General features: G+C 43.2%; 1 long non-coding RNA gene across 2 annotated transcripts; it reads right to left on the bottom strand.

Moving 5' to 3' along the window:
- Positions 1–714: 714 nt before the first annotated feature.
- On the bottom strand, positions 715–14,330 carry LOC125993430 (uncharacterized). 2 transcript variants are annotated; one of them, XR_011086365.1, is made up of 2 exons: positions 7,020–14,330; positions 715–6,610 (listed from the first exon to the last, which is right to left on the bottom strand). It is a non-coding gene; the product is annotated as an uncharacterized lncRNA (long non-coding RNA). The 2 variants fall into 2 exon arrangements; XR_011086364.1 differs by having other exon boundaries at positions 1,959–6,610; positions 7,760–14,330.
- Positions 14,331–16,210: the final 1,880 nt, after the last annotated feature.

Below are 16,210 nucleotides of genomic sequence, written 5' to 3'. Positions count from 1 at the left end.
TAAACCTACGTACAAAACCTTTGTATTCCTTTGTATGGCATGCCACAAGTCTGGTAAAACAAAGTTTAGGGCTAACCTGGTATAGTTTTGGTTCGCATGCTCCCGCATATCCCATCTCAATAAAGTCTAGCATAGCGTAATACAGCATAACCTAGCCTTGACGATTAAAAAAGTTTCACCTGATATTCTCAAAGAATCGGAAGAATCTTCCATATTAACTGGAAACAAGGTCTTCCCCAGTGCCCTTCCCCCGAGTCACCGTCCTACCGCCGAGCACCTCCTCCCCAGAGCCTCAGCGAAGCAACTGACGGCTCTCGTCATACAATCACGCACCCACATCTAACTGATAAGCACCAAAAAATATATATATCGGCAAACCCTATCGGTACTGTTTAATTGGTTTAGTCGTGCAACATTTAAATGTAAATTGAATTCATAATTTAAATCCAATCATATATTTAGGAATACATTCATCTACGTAAATTGCGATCCCCCTAAGTCCCGCCCCCTGGAAACACTCGTAAACTCCTGTCAATCACCCTGGCGGCTCTTTTCTCCGTAATCCCCCTATCTTTCAAAACCTCACATCGCCCAAATAAACGATCAATATAAAATAACATTCTCCTAAATCCCCTGGTATTATTAAAGTGTGTACCCCGATCCCCTTCATTCGTAGAATTAATTTATAACATTAATACGATCGTACATTCAAGATTCAAGATTCAAGAGTTTTTTATTCGCCATGTTTGAGCGTGCCAAACAAGGAATTTGACTTCGGTAAATCACAGCCTCTGTTCAACATTTAGGTGACTAACAACAACACTCAGGACATGTGAAGAACGAAAGATATTCTCAAACACCCCCTGATCTTAAACTCCCAAGAGGGCAAGGAAAAACTCAAAACTCCAGCTAGGGGAAATGAGAAACCTTGAGAAGAGACCACAGATGGGAGGGTCCCTCTTCTAGGATGACCAGGCTGCAATGGATGCAGAGAGGACACATAGTACAAACAGTGTAGACAAAAAAGGTGTGGCAAGCGGGATGTTATTGCACAGTAATGACTCTGAGACTCTAAGAGTGGTGTGAGTTCATCAGAGCGACAGCCTGGGGGAAGAAGCTGTCTCTGTGTCTGCTGGTTTTAGTGTACAGAGCTCTATAACGGCGTCCGGAGGGGAGTAGTTCAAACAGGCTGCAACCTGGGTGCGAAGGGTCTGTTGAGATGTTACTTGCAAGTTTCCTGGTCCTGGACAGGTACAAGTCTTGGATAGATGGGAGGTTGATTCCAATTATCTTTTCTGCAGTCCTTATTGTCTGTTGCAGTCTGTGCTTGTCTTGTTTGGAGGCCGATCCAAACCAGACAGTGATGGAGGTGCAGAGGACAGACTGGATGATGGCAGTGTAGAAGGTCTTCAGCAGCTCCCGTGGCAGGTTGAACTTCTTGAGCTGTCTCAGGAAGTACAGCCTCTGCTGGGCCTTCTTCCGGACAGAGTCTATGTGGCCGGTCCATTTCAGGTCCCGAGAGATTGTGGTTCCCAGGAACTTGAAGGTGTCTGATGAGAGAATAGTATTACTGCGGATAGTGAGGGGTGAAAGTGGTGAAGGGCCTCGCCTGAAGTCCACTGTCATCTCCACGGTCTTGAGCGGGTTCAAGTCCAGGTGGTTTTGGCTGCACCAGTGACCAGCCGCTCCACCTCCTGTCTGTACGCAGTCTCATCACCGTTCTGGATCAGTCCGATGAGAGTGGTGTCGTCTGCATACTTCAGGAGCTTCACGGAAGAGTCACTTGCGGAGAAATCGTTGGTGTAGAAGAGAAGAGCAGTGGGGAGAGGACTGTTGGGTTGACAACATTTATCTGAAATCAATCTCGGAGACGGTAGGTCTTTCTTGGCTTAGCGTTTTCTCCTGCGCAGAAGGGCGCATCCCAGACACAGCAAGTGTGGCTGAGATTCGCGCTCTGCTCTGAGTTTTGCCGACCTTTTTATTGAGAAAGAAACAATTGGGCAAGTGTACATGATCGGGTAGGTTCACAGGCAGGAAATACATTCCATAGTTATATCTCATTACCACAGAACAAACTCTCATGGACGGAGCAGTATGGACGTCTCATGACTATTAGCTTAACAAAAACGTAGTCTTTAGTGGCCCTGGGAATACATCCCGGTGTCGTACTCATGACTTCAACTTAAATGAGACCTCTGTCTGCTTCAGCCATCCCATGACAATCTCATGATCTGAACATGTCTAGCTAACTATGGGGCTTATTGTATAGCGCGGCTAATGACTCCAGTCATTAGCCGGCCATATGCCCCCAAATCATTTTCACAAGGCTAGATGGTCACATACTGCGGAGAGTCTTGCACACAAAAGTAGATACATAGAATCCAATGATAAAAAGTATATCATTTCCAACATTCCCTCCTGTTTTTAACATTGGAATTCATGGGAAAACAAAACATCAACTAATAACTACATATGTGTATACATGAGTATATGCTTACACAATATAGTATAGTACCATCAAAAAGCATGAAAGTTTACATTCCAGAGTTTATCAGAACTACAGCCCTTCATCCGGCTTTGGCTATGTTCGTTATAATGGAATGTATTTTGTTCTGGATCGTCAAGAAAAATAGACAGGTAGGCGATTTACGCAAGGCGGTCCCACTCATCTTGTTCACACTGGGCCAACATGATATTCTGGACAGCAGATGCTGATGTCAACCTTTTAGTCATGTGACTAATTAAAATAATGCCGCATGTGGTCGTTTGATAAAGTAATGAAGGACATAATATTGACACAATATCACAGCATACTGCAAAGTTGAAATGCTCTTAGTTTTGCCCCCCTTGCATATGTATGTGTCTGTCGATGAATTGCTCTGGGATCACTGCCCAGGGCCTGCTGTCCATCCAAGATCTTTATGTCCACTTCACCGTCCTCAGAGTCTCTTCCCAGGCCCCGGTCAGCGTTCAGGAGTTCCCTAGTAATCGACATCTCCATAACCAGTCGTCAGCAAACAATTCTTCTCCTTTGTGGTTGTTTGGGGCACGGGGATGATTGGTGGTCGTTGTTCAATAGAACCTCCAAGCGTCCCTGCATCTACTCCTACGATCCAGAGGCCCGCGTGAACCTAAAACAAACAAACAAACAAACAAACAAACAACAACACTCCCCACAGGAGTTATGAATTATCTTCCTTATTTCTCATCGTGCTGTCAGTCTCGCACGATTTCTCCTGTGACTGCTGCCTGTTGAATTCTGGCACGTCCTGTTAAAGCCTCCAAAACAAGTGAATCCAAAAAAGCATTGAATGTCACAATTAAATTTTATATGTATCTACTTACGCACTCAAACGTAACTCCACCCCCCTTTAACACATTCGCCCAATGTGTCATTAGGCATTTAAAAAGGAACCGGCAAACGTCCTACCACATCATCACGTCTTGCAGCCAGTCCTGTCGAACCTTGCAGTCATCCAGGATCGTCATCCCCAAGTTCCTGAAAATTGACTGTGCACCTCACACTCGGCAATACCAACAACGGACACTTGTGCTCACAAAACTACACAGGCATCGAGTATCTACTAAATGAAAATAGACACACAATGAATCATGGCGCACGGGGATTCCGTCCTGAAAATCATCAATCATCATAAAAATCAAAAGGGTTAGGGTTAACATTTTCACGTGAATTCAACATAAACTTTCCAAGACTGCAATCGACAACCTGCAAAAGTAATACAAGTTATAAAACTGATGGAAATGATATACTTTTTATCATTGGATTCTATGTAACTACTTTTGTGTGCAAGATTCTCCGCAGAATCTGGCCTCGTGAAAATGACTTGGGGGCATATGGCAGTCATTAGCCGCACTATACAATAAGCCCCACAGTTAGCTAGACATGTGTAGATCATGAGATTGTCATGGGACGGCTGAAGCGGACAAAGGTCATGAGTACGGCACAGCAATGTATTCCCAGAGGCACTAAAGACTACATCTTTGTTGAGCTAATGGTCATGAGACGTCCATACTGCCCACTCCATAAAGAGTACTCCCTGTGTTCTGTGGTAATGGGATATAACTGTGGAATGTTGTTCTTTCTGTCTGGAAACCTATTCGACCATGTACACTTGCCCCTTTGTTTCTCTCTCAATAAAAGCACGGCAAATCTCAGAGCAGAGCGCGAATCTCAGCCACACTTGCTGTGTCCGGGATCCGCCCTTCTGCGCAGGAGAAAACGCTAAGCCAAGAAAGACCTACCGTCTCCGAGATTGATTTCTGGTAAATGTTGTCAACCCAACATTTTTGGGGGCTCGTCCGGGATTTCCTGAAAATCTGCTCGCTGATCCGAAGAGTGTTGAAGACGCCGAATCCGTGCACGGCAGAGGTCACAGGACGCCTGAAGGAAAGCCCTGGGGAACAATGTTCATCCACCAGGCCGGCGTCCGGTTCAGCACCTCTCGGCAGCGAGGATTGACGGAAACTTCAAAGGAAATCTCTCGGAGACTCGGTGAGACCTTTTTGTTGGCTGCGTGGTTGGGGTATTTTAGTCCCCAGAAAAAGGGTACCTGGGTAAGGACAGCGGAGTCCTTGTTGTGAATTCCAAGTGATAGGAATTCGGTCTACAGATGGAACTTGTAGACGGAAATACTGTGATGGACCTCATTTGAACCATTTTAAATTGACAGATTACCCTAAACTTAAATTGCAAGTCTTAACTGTTATTTCTCTCAATTATACTGTAATTTCCAGAAACTCCTCCTATTTTCAGGCCACTATCTATCTTTTGTTTTCCTAACTTTGATTTTATGCCATTCTCTCTATTACCTTTCCACCTTTCCTGATTTGAGCCTTCAATTTCTGATCTAGTTTCCAAATTTTGCCTAGTATCATCTCTATTTTGACCTCAGTATTAATGGTGTTATGCTCACTTTACAGATATTACTGAACTGTCCTGAATTTATAATTCACTGCCAGTACATCGAAGGCCATTTCTCAGCTGTTCACTTTTTCCATGTTCCTGTTAGGCTCCACTATTCGAATCTTCGAATTTTCATATAGAGTTTCTTTTAGGTTCCTGTGTGGATCATGTTTCACACAAACAGGACATGCTTAAAAAAACATTTTTTTTTCAAGAATCTAAACCAAAGGTAACTAATAGGTAACTAATAACTCATCTCCCCCCTGTTGTCACATAAGTGACACAACAGGCGTTGCCTTAAAAGTCATTTTGGCAAAACAGTTTTGTTATTGACATCGTCAATAGCACCTTATCCATTATCACACCCTTTGTTGTTTGAACTAATATCATTTTCAATCTTGTCAATCCTTCTTCTACTTTTGGTGTCCACGCGAATGTATCTTTGACTGCTAACGGCTGTCCATGAGCCACTCCTGTTAGTGGCTTAGCAATTTCAGCATAGCATGGAGCCCAAGCTCAGCTGTAATGACAAAAAAAAACATCAGTTGTTCTTCGTGGCACCTCCTGGCTTTCCTGACCTCTCGGTTTAGTGTGTTTCTGGTCTGCTTGAACAGGTCCCGGTCGCCGCTCCTGTAGGCCTCCTCCTTGACTTTGCGCAGCCTCCTAAGGTTCGGTGTAAACCAAGGTTTGTCGTTGTTGTACGTGCAGAAGGTCTTAGTCTGCACACACAGATCCTCACAAAAACTGATGTATGATGTGACAGTGTCAGTGAGTTCATGCAAGTCTGAATTTGCAGCTTCAAAAACACTCCAATCGGTGCAGTCAAAGCAGGCTCGGAGGTCCTGCCTTGACTCCAATGTCCACTTCCTGACAGTCCTCACCACAGGCTTTTAGTTTTTAGTTTCTGTCTGTAGGCAGGGATCAGATGAACTAGACAGTGCTCCGAGAGTCCTAAAGCTGCACAAGCCACAGAGTGGTATGCATCCTTAATTACGGTGTAGCAGTGGTCCAGTGTCTGTGCCCCTCTGGTGGGACACGTTATGTGCTGTCTGTATCTGGGGAGTTTGTGTGCGAGGTTCGCCCTGTTAAGATCACCCAGAACAATGATTAGTGAATTTGGTAGAAGTTTCTCCATGTCTGTCACCTGGTCAGCCAGCATCTGCGTGGCTTCACTCGCACGTGCGTGTGGTGGGATGTAAACAGCCGCCATGACGATCGAGGAGAACTCCCGTGGTGAATAGAACGGCCGGCAGTTTATGAAAAGTGTTTCTAGGAGAGGGCTGCAAAACTCTTTCAACACCATGACATCGGTACACCAACGTTCATTAATGTAGAAACAGAGACCACCTCCCTTTGATTTTCCGGAGAGCTCCGCGCTGCGATCTGCACGCGTTAGCCGAAACCCAGCTAACTCCATGGCGTGGTGGGGGGTTCGTTCGCTAAGCCACGTCTCAACAAAACACAGCGTGGCGGATCTGCTGAAGTCCGTGTTCCTTGAAGTGAGGAGCAGCAGTTCGTCCATCTTGTTCGCCAGGGAGCGGACATTCGCCAGATGAATTGACGGTGGGGCAGAACGGAACCCTCTCTGCCTCAGCTTTACGAGGGCTCCCGCTCGTTTTCCGCGTCGCCGCCGTCGCGCTAGCTTGTATAGCACCGCCGCTCCGGCTAAAATCTCCGACAAACAGTCTGAATCAGAGAGAACAGGAGAGAAAATACCAGAAGAAGACTGACCGATGTTTAACAGTGCTTCTCTAGTAAAAGTGATCCGGGATGGACAGCAGAAGACACAGAAAACACACAAAATAAGACAAAGAAACAGAGAGCGACTCACCGTGGCAGCCATCCGCGGCGCCATCAGTCGTAACCAAATCCCCGTAAGCGTATCGTAGCTAATGTTATGAGCGTTAGCTGTGTTTCCTTTATTGATATCCGGCAATTTAATATTTTCTCTTTTCGTTCTCTTTTACCTTAGCATACTCCCGCACATCCTATACCAATAAATTCCAGCATAGCGTAGTACCGCATAACGTAACTTTAGCAATTAAAAAGGGTTCACCTGTTTCTCTCAAAGAATCGGAAGAATCTTCCACCTTACCTGGAAAGAAGGTCTTCCCCAGTGCCACTCTCCTGAGTCACAGCGCCACCGCCGAACGCCACCCCCCCCCCCCACGAGCCTCAGCGAATTAACTGACGGCTCTCGTCATCCCATGACGTTCCCACATCTAACCGATAAGCCCTAAAACATTCGGTAACCCCTATGGTACCGTTTAATCGGGTTAGACGTGAAACATTTAAATGTAAATTGAATTCATCCTCTAAATCAAGACATATATTTAGAAATACATTCATCTACATAAATTGCGATCCCCCTAAGTCCCGCCCCCTGGAAACACTCGTAACTCCTGTCAATCACTCTGGCGGCTCTTTTTTCCGTAATCCCCCTATTTTACAAAACCTCACATCGCCCAAATAAACGAACAATATGGAATACCATTCTCCTAAATCCCCTGGTATTATTAAAGTGTGTACCCCGATCCCCTTCATTCGTAGAATTAATTCATAACATTAATACGATCGTACATTCGTAACCAAATCCCCGTAAGCGTATCGTAGCTAATGTTATGAGCGTTAGCTGTGTTTCCTTTATTGATATCCGGTCTCATTCATCCGGCAATTTAATATTTTCTCTTTTCGTTGTCTTTTAGCTTAGCATACTCTCACATATCCTATACCAATAAAGGCTAGCATAGCGTAGTACCGTATAACTTAGCTTTAGCGATTAAAAAGGGTTCACCTGTTTTTCTCAAAAAGAATCGGAAGAATCTTCCACATTACCTGGAAAGAAGGGCTTCCCCAGTGCCACTCTCCTGCCTCACAGCGCCACCGCCGAAAGCCAACCCTTCTTTTCTCTTTTCTTTTCTCTCCCACGAGCCTCAGCGAAGCAACTGACGGCTCTCGTCATTCAATCACGTTCCCACATCTAACTGATAAGCACTAAGACATTCTGTAAACCCTATTGGTACCGTTTAATTAGGTTAGTCGTGAAACATTTAAATGTAAATTGAATTCATCATCTAAATCAAATTATATATTTAGAAATACATTCATCTACGTAAATCGCGATCCCCCTAGGTCCCGCCCCCCGGAAATACTCGTAAACTCCTGTCAATTACTCTGCCGGCTCTTTTTTTTTCTGTAATCCCCCTATTTTCCCAAACCCTCCCCTCGTCCAAATAAAAAATTCATATGGAATAAAATTCTCCTCAACCCCCTGGTATTATTAAAGTGTGTTACCCGATTCCATTAATTCGTAGAATTAATTTATAACATTAATACGATCGTATATTTGTAACGAAATCACTATAAGCGTATCGTGGCTAATGTTATGAGCGTTAGCAACGCGGAAGTACTTTTTCATTTCTGAATTTAAAGGGTATCATTAATCCCCTAATATTCGCGTCTAGCCGAGCTCTATTCGTACCACAGCGATTTAGTGTGCCAAGGGCGCCCTCAAGCGTCCCATCACGTACTATGTTTTCCTTTTATGTGTTAGAAGAAAAATCCTTCTTTTTTTTATATTTTTCTTTTAGAGTTTGCTTAAAATCAAAAATATAATTCGATTATAGTCCCCCCTTTTTTTTGTTTTGTAATTTAATTCAATTTAATCGTAAATTTTTAGATTTGGTTGGATTAAAATTCATTCTGGAATCTCATTGCATTTAGGATCAACATAAGGTTCAGTTTAGATTAATTTTGTTGAAATTTGGTGTAATTCCTAATTAATTTAGCGTTAATGGTTAGGGTCAGAGGTCAAGGTTAGAATTAGGGTTTGGGTTAGGTTTTCATTCTGAATCTGAACTTATGTAAGTTTTATGAATTGATTAAGTGTTAGGATTTAATGTTAGAGTAGAGTCCAAATAAGGATGAAGATTAGAATTTGGTGTCCGAGTTGGGCACTTTATCTATGTTGTCAGGAAAACCAGCCAACCAGAGTTAGACTCTTTGATTAAATGGAAAGTGTCAGGTTTTTCTCCAACCTCCTTTCAGCCGTCTCCCAATCACATAAACATCCCCCACAAGAACTTAAACCAAGGAACAATTATGATATTTTCCCTAATTTCCATATATCGTTTCGGGAGGGCATTCCCTCCAAATTTTCCCCAACCGTGTAAACTCCACCACTAGAACTTCTATTTTAACCCCGATATTCCAGTGTTCTCCGTTTCCGTTGTTGCCAAATTGAGTCCTAGTGGATATTGAGTTTTCAACCTCCTGACCCATCTCATTTCCGCGTTTTCCCTATCCCTTTGTGTCCAGCCCGCACAGCTCTCCAAAATCCGTATTCTCAAGTTACGTAACCCGTGCAGGCGGAAATGGCGTACTACATGCGTGTTACGCTTCTGGTTATGTGTGATGCTGTAGCGGTGCGCATGCAGTCTGCTTCTGACATCATTTCGAGTCCGTCCCACATACATAACTCCACACAATCGACAGCTCATACAGTAGACCGCATTCCGCGTAGACAAGGCCTTACCCGTCTGTGTGAAGAAATGTTCTTTCTTCTGAGAGTCTGTTATCACTCCTATTGATCTCCTGGCTGCACGAGAGGACCCACTTTTCATTTTAGTGCTAACCAACAAATCTTTTAAATTTGGATTCCTTTTGAAGGCTGAAACCACCTTATGTTTCGCCTTCAGGTCAGTCAGCGCCGACGCTTCCAAATTCTGTTTAATTTTTCTGTGAACATTGACTGTGTAAGAGTTGTAAATCGAAATTAGAGGAAGTATCATTTTTTTAACCCGCTGAGTGTCCCCTCTTCTTCCTTTTTTCCATGTTTGTAGCTTAATCGTGCGAAGAAATGACCGAGAATAACCTCGTTGCTGTAATGACCTGAACAAGACTTTGGTCGCTTCTTCCCTATCTTCTGTGCGAGTGCAAATTCTCCCGAATCTCAAGAGTTGTGAATAAACCAAACCCCCAAACGTGTGTCTAGGGTGAAAACTCTTTTTGTGTAGTAGCGCATGAGTATCTGTGGATTTAAAAAATACTCTGACATCAAGTCCCCCTGTTGTATGAAATTCCGGTCCCTTATATGTAGTTGTGTCAAGAAAATTAATTTCCCTCTCGCTAATCTGTGCCGTCAGTTTAATTGAAGGGTGGTGGCCATTTAAGGTTTTAAGAAACACGTCAAATTCTTCCCTAGAATCTCCCCAAATTCCCCAAATATCATCTAAGAACCTCAGGTAAGCTATAGGTTTCTTAGAGCACTGTGTCAAGGCGTTCTCCTCCCATTCAGCCATATAGATATTGGCATAGGCTAGAGAGAAACGTTTCCCCATTGCTGTCCCCTTGACCTGTAAAAAATACCCATTGTCAAATTGAAAATCATTCTTAGTCAGATTGAGTTCCAGCAATGCCAAAATGTGTTCATCCGGGCGGCCCAAAATCGGATTACGTGCCAAAACATTGCGTACCGCCTCTAAACCCCTAGCAGTTTCAATATTAGTATACAAGTTTTCAACATCCATGGAAAACAACCAACAGGTCTGTGGCACGGTCAAGGTCCGTACTTTTGAAACAAAATCATTAGTATCTTTGATGTAACTCGGATGTAGAATTGACAAGGGATTCAAGTAATAATCTACTAGCTCAGCCGAGCCGTAGGATTCGCTACTACAATCTGACTCGATGGAACGTCCTGGCGGCATTTCGTAGGGCCAGGGCCACGATGCCGGGTCTTTATGAATCTTAGGGAGTAGATAAAAGTATCTCGGACGTGACGGGGATGCTCCTGTTAAATACAAGAATTGTTTTTTTAGTAATGTGGTGCTCTTTTCTCATTTGATCTAATATTGTGTGGACTAACTTTTCTGTATCCGGATAAATCGGTTTTTGGATCGAATGGTAATACTCCGTATTGCGAAGTTGTCGATGAGCCTCTCTCACGTAATTTTTTCGGTCCATAATGACCACCGCTGACCCTTTATCTGCTGGCTTAATAATCAATTCCTCTGCCGAACTTAAGTCGTCCAGGGCTCTTCTTTCGCCCTCTGTCAAATTTGGCATCTCTCTTGGGACTTCCACTTGTTTTAGGACTGCTCTGTCTTTGTGTATTAATACTTTTATCTCCCTGGGTACTTCATCATCCTTGGGCTCCCACATTGAAGCCGACTGGAATTTGGGTGGTGCTGCCGTCGTCGAAGTTCCAAAATAAGAGTCTAGTTTTAACCTTCTATGGTACTGTCGCACATGGGCCTTGGTGATCCTTCTCTGATCCTTCATCATGGTTGCGGTGGGGACGAATGTAAGCCCCTTCTCCAGAAGCTCCCTATGATCTTTCGTCAAACTAAAGGAGGTCGACAGGTTGACCACTGGATCAGCCAGGGTTATCTCCTTGAGTTAGGGGAGGCTCCTTGGCATAAAAAAGGTTTTCCACAAGTTATCTATCTATCTCTTCAGCCGTGTCCGTTGTCCAATGGATGTTGTCCGGTCCTGTGGTAAACAGTCTTGATGGTAAGCGTTGAATCGAATGACCCGTTTCCTCTATTATTTCATTCAGTTCCCTAAGGTTGGCTTGGATCTCCAAAGGAAGTGATTGGGAATAATTAATTTTAGGAATGAATATTTTAGCATAAGGAAAAGTGGCCTTAGCTGCTCCCAGCAATCTGGCTATCTCCTTGGATATGAATATTGGGATGACCCTACCTCTATTGTTAAGGCCCAAGGATAAAATGACCCCTAGCACGTTGGGAGAGGTTGCAGTTCTGTTTCTGAGTAGGTGAATCCCATGGCGGATTTTAGCTCCCGGGTAACAGTCCACTTGTACTTCGCGGTCTTCGATTTTCTGCAATTTGGCCAAGTTTGAATCACCTACAATCAACCATCTTCTCTGGGGAAACAAAAACCAATTTGCCCTCTTATTCCCTTCATGTTCGTGTGTGGTGTACATCGATTGTGGTTCGGTTTGTGTGTCACGTGACTGGAAGAATATTGTTTCCAGTAATTTCGGTCGTGGTGTCTCTCTTCTCCTAATTGGTGTTTCTGACGAGTTAGGGCCAGTAGGTTCCTGGTATTTCCTCCTTATTCCTTCAATGCGCTTCATTAGAGTCTCTGTCGTCGGTTCTTCGGAAGCTGTCGAGTCCTCCTCTTGAGTCGGTGAAGGTAAGTCTTCCATCTGCTGGTCAAGGTAAGTCGTTTGAGGCGCTCCCCAATCCTCTATGTGTTGGGCATCCCTCTGTTCCCCTGAGTGGTGGGTGAGCTTCTTACTCCTCTTTCTCTTTTTCTTAGTCTCCTTAATCTTCTTAACTTCACCTTGTTGAGTGTCTTTTTTTAGGTTGGGGTTAGGGTCAGGGTCAGGGTTAGGGTTAGGGTTAGGTTTTGAGTACAGAGACCCACTCCAAAAGGAGCGAGGAGGTGCACGGACCTCCCGGTCCCAGGATCCCCTATCCTCCCTGTCCAAAAAATTGGGCGGTTGACGTGGTCCCCTCCGACCACGACTAACCACCGTCCACTCTGTCATTGTTGTTTTTTTTTAACTTATTTAATTTTGAAAATTTAATGTATTTTTAACTTTATTTATTTACCAAAGCATTTAATGTACTAATTTGCCAATGAAATCCAATTCAATCCCTTTATTTATTCACGTATTTATTGAGACCCCCAAATCAATAAAGTCCCCAATAACCCAAACCCAGTGTATTGTGCCAAAAACAACAAAAAAACTTCTTTTTAAATGAACTGAAACAAATACGACGTTTCGACCTTAATCGGTCTTCATCGGGTACTATAAAAAAAAAAAATGAAAAAAATGAAGAAAACCCCCAAAAAATATATTAGTGAAAGAGTTGGCTAGTTTTTAAGAGAGCAGAGAGTTGTCGACTGTTCGAGAGACAAAAGCACAATGAACCTGTTTTTTTCTCGCCTCCTTTTATACTCTTTCATTTTTTCTTTTTTCCGGGTCCCTTTTCCTTTTTCCTTTTTTCCTTTTGATTCAGATTTTATTTTGTTGACTTGTATATCACTTTTCGCACCATAAACCACTAAATCCACTGGTCTAATTATTTTCATTCGTTCTGTTGCTTATTTTACATCAAATGTATAATTTGTGTTAATATTGTTTTATTTATTTATCTCTTTCGACTCAATCATCAATTAATATTTAATGTTACCTCTGTGTTTTTAATACTTCTGAAATTTCGTAAATGATTTTAAATTAATTAGTATTTATACATTTTAAATTTTGACGTTCTAAACTTTTATGTATTTTTAAGCTTTCTTAGTGTTTTTGAAAATTTGTAATTGTCATTTTTTTTATTTTTACATGTTATAGCGGCAGAATTATAATTTAGGCGATTGTTGATGTTAGGATTGTGTGATGTGGGTGGGGTTAGGGGTTAGGGTTAGGGGTTAGGTTTAGGGTTAGGGTTAGGATTAGGTTTGGGGTTAGGGTTAGGGTTAGGGTTAGGGTAGGGTTAGGGTTAGGATTAGGTTTGGGGTTAGGTTAGGATTATGGGTAAGGAGTAGCGATTGGGGTTAGGTTAGGATTATGGGTAAGGAGTAGGGATTGGGGTTAGGGATGGGATTGTAGTAAGGATCCAAATCAAGTGGTGTATGGTGAATCTTCAATGCTTAATGTTTAGTCCAATTGGCTCCCTAGTTCCCAATGTAAATATCCAATATCGTTCCCTCCCTTTTCTTTCTATGTCTGTCCAATTAATGTTCCTTTGTAATCCCGCCATTCTCATTGAGGCCATACCATGATCAACAACATGTTTAACTAAGGGTGTGTCCATTTCTTTCTTGTTCTTCACATTATACCGATGCTGATACATGCGTGTGGACAAATTGTTTCGTGATTCGCCAACATATTGGATCCCACATTTGTTACAAAAAATAACATAAACACAATTTCTAGATTTTGGGTTGATTCCCTGGTCAATTCCAAATACTGTTCCCATTTCTATATTTTTAATGAAATTTAGTCTCTTGAATTGAGTGTCCAACAATAAGGGTTTGTCCCACTTCAATGTTGGCAATTTTGCCCGGATCAAAATATCTGCCAGACTCTTGTTCCGCTTGTAGGCAGAAATGACCTTAGTGCCAGAAAATAACCCCAGAGCACCCTGTCCGTCGTGGCTGCGCCAGCCATGCTGATCAGGCCAAGTTGGGCTTAAGAAACATGTATTTGCTTTGTATTTGTTGTTTGTTTTTGTGTTTGCACTTTGCCTATCCAGTCGCCTTTGTTATATATGTAATAAATGAGTCTCGACTTGGCATGATAGATTGACAGCGGCATTTGCGGTCAAATTAGTCGTACCTCGCACTTAATTCATCGACTCCCCTATCTGGGTGGAGCGAGAGCATCTTGCTCTGTGCGGCATCCATGCGCTCTCCTATCTGGGTAGAGCGTGAGTAAATTATAATTTTGCACCTAATTGTTTTCCTATCGGCGCTAGTTTGCGCTCCCTTTTATTTCCTCCGTGTGGCCATCGACAACGTTTCGGCATCTTTTGTGCCTTCCTCAGGTCTGGCACACGGGAATTGCAGCTAAATTTAGTTTCGTTGCATGTGGAGCTGTTTCCTCCTTCATGGCCGCATCGAGACTGAATTTCCTGCTCCGAGCAGTCCTTATATGTGTTTCATGTCAGCAATTTGCGTTTCGTTCCGGATAATTTTCCATCTACTCATTTTAGCTTATTAACTTGTTGTTTTTGCTCTTTTCTTGCAGGTACCGATTGGGTGTGAATATGTGAACTCGGCATAGTTAAGTATAACTGTGTGTTTTTCTGTTTCAGGTTATCCAGGTAAGTATTGTTTTTTTTGATAGTGTAAATTTTTACTTTCAACCACTTTTTAGTTTATATTCAATTTCGTGTTTGTGTTCAAATTTTTGACTTCTTAATTTCCATTTTTTGACTTGCAGGTTGAAATTTTTTTCATAATGGGAGTCAGGGAGGGATTTGGATTAGGGTTAGGGTTGGGGTTAGGGTTTGGGGTTAGGTTAGGGTTAGGGTAGGATCGGTTTAGGGGACAGCGCACAGACGCAGCAGGAGCTCAATGGAAACTGGAAACGTGGGGGGGCAGTGGAGGTGGCACAGGCGAGTTAGGATTAAGAAGGGAGTTCCTCCCCCGAAGGAGAGGAGCAAAGGCACGGTCCTACCATCCACGCCCACGTCCCACATCCAGCCCCAGAGCAACCTGTCCGTCGTGGCTGCGCCAGCCATGCTGGTCAGGCCATGTTGGGCTTAATAAACATGTATTTGCTTTGTATTTGTTGTTTGTTTTTGTGTTTGCACTTTGCCTATCCGGTCGCCTTTGTTATATATGTAATAAATGAGTCTCGACTTGGCATGATAGATTGACAGCTGCATTTGCGGTCAAATTAGTCGTACCTCGCACTTAATTCATCGACTCCCCTATCTGGGTGGAGCGAGAGCATCTTGCTCTGTGCGGCATCCATCCGCTCTCCTATCTGGGTAGAGCGTGGGTAAATTATAATTTTGCGTCTAATTGTTTTCCTATCGGCGCTAGTTTGCGCTCCCTTTTATTTCCTCCGTGTGGCCATCGACAACGTTTCGGCATCTTTTGTGCCTTCCTCAGGTCTGGCACACGGGAATGGAAGCTAAATTTAGTTTTGTTGCATGTGGAGCTGTTTCCTCCTTCATGGCCGCATCGAGACTGAATTTCCTGCTCCGAGCGGTCCTTATATGTGTTTCATGTCAGCAATTTGCGTTTCGTTCCGGATAATTTTCCATCTACTCATTTTAGCTTATTAACTTGTTGTTTTTGCTCTTTTCTTGCAGGTACCGATTGGGTGTGAATATGTGAACTCGGCATAGGTAAGTATAACTGTGTGTTTTTCTGTTTCAGGTTATCCAGGTAAGTATTGTTTTTTTGATAGTGTAAACTTTTACTTTCAACCACTTTTTAGTTTATGTCAGGTGCAGAGCAGGGAGAGGATTCGAATGCAGAGACTTCAATGTCCAAAAAGGCTTTTATTGTCTCCACTGATAGTCGAACAAAAAACGCCTCAATAGGAGGGAAAAAAGGGAAAACTAAGGCGCCTCGAACCGAGGGAGAAAAAGGGGAAATCAAAGCACCTCGAACCGAGGGAAATACAAAAACAAGATAGCGATGTAACCAAGTTAACATCGGGGATCAAAGTCGCTCAAACAAGGCTTGTACGTGGAACTCGAGGGTTTCGTGATCGCTAGTGTTCTTACAAGGCAAGACGCACTGGCACTGGATACTGGGAAAGACGCGGGTTATATGGACACAGGAGGGGAA

This window comes from Syngnathus scovelli, unplaced genomic scaffold, assembly GCF_024217435.2.
Source record: "Syngnathus scovelli strain Florida unplaced genomic scaffold, RoL_Ssco_1.2 HiC_scaffold_29, whole genome shotgun sequence".
NCBI lineage: Eukaryota > Metazoa > Chordata > Actinopteri > Syngnathiformes > Syngnathidae > Syngnathus > Syngnathus scovelli.
Note: the sequence above shows the minus strand (reverse complement) of the source record. Positions and strands in the feature narration are given on the sequence as shown.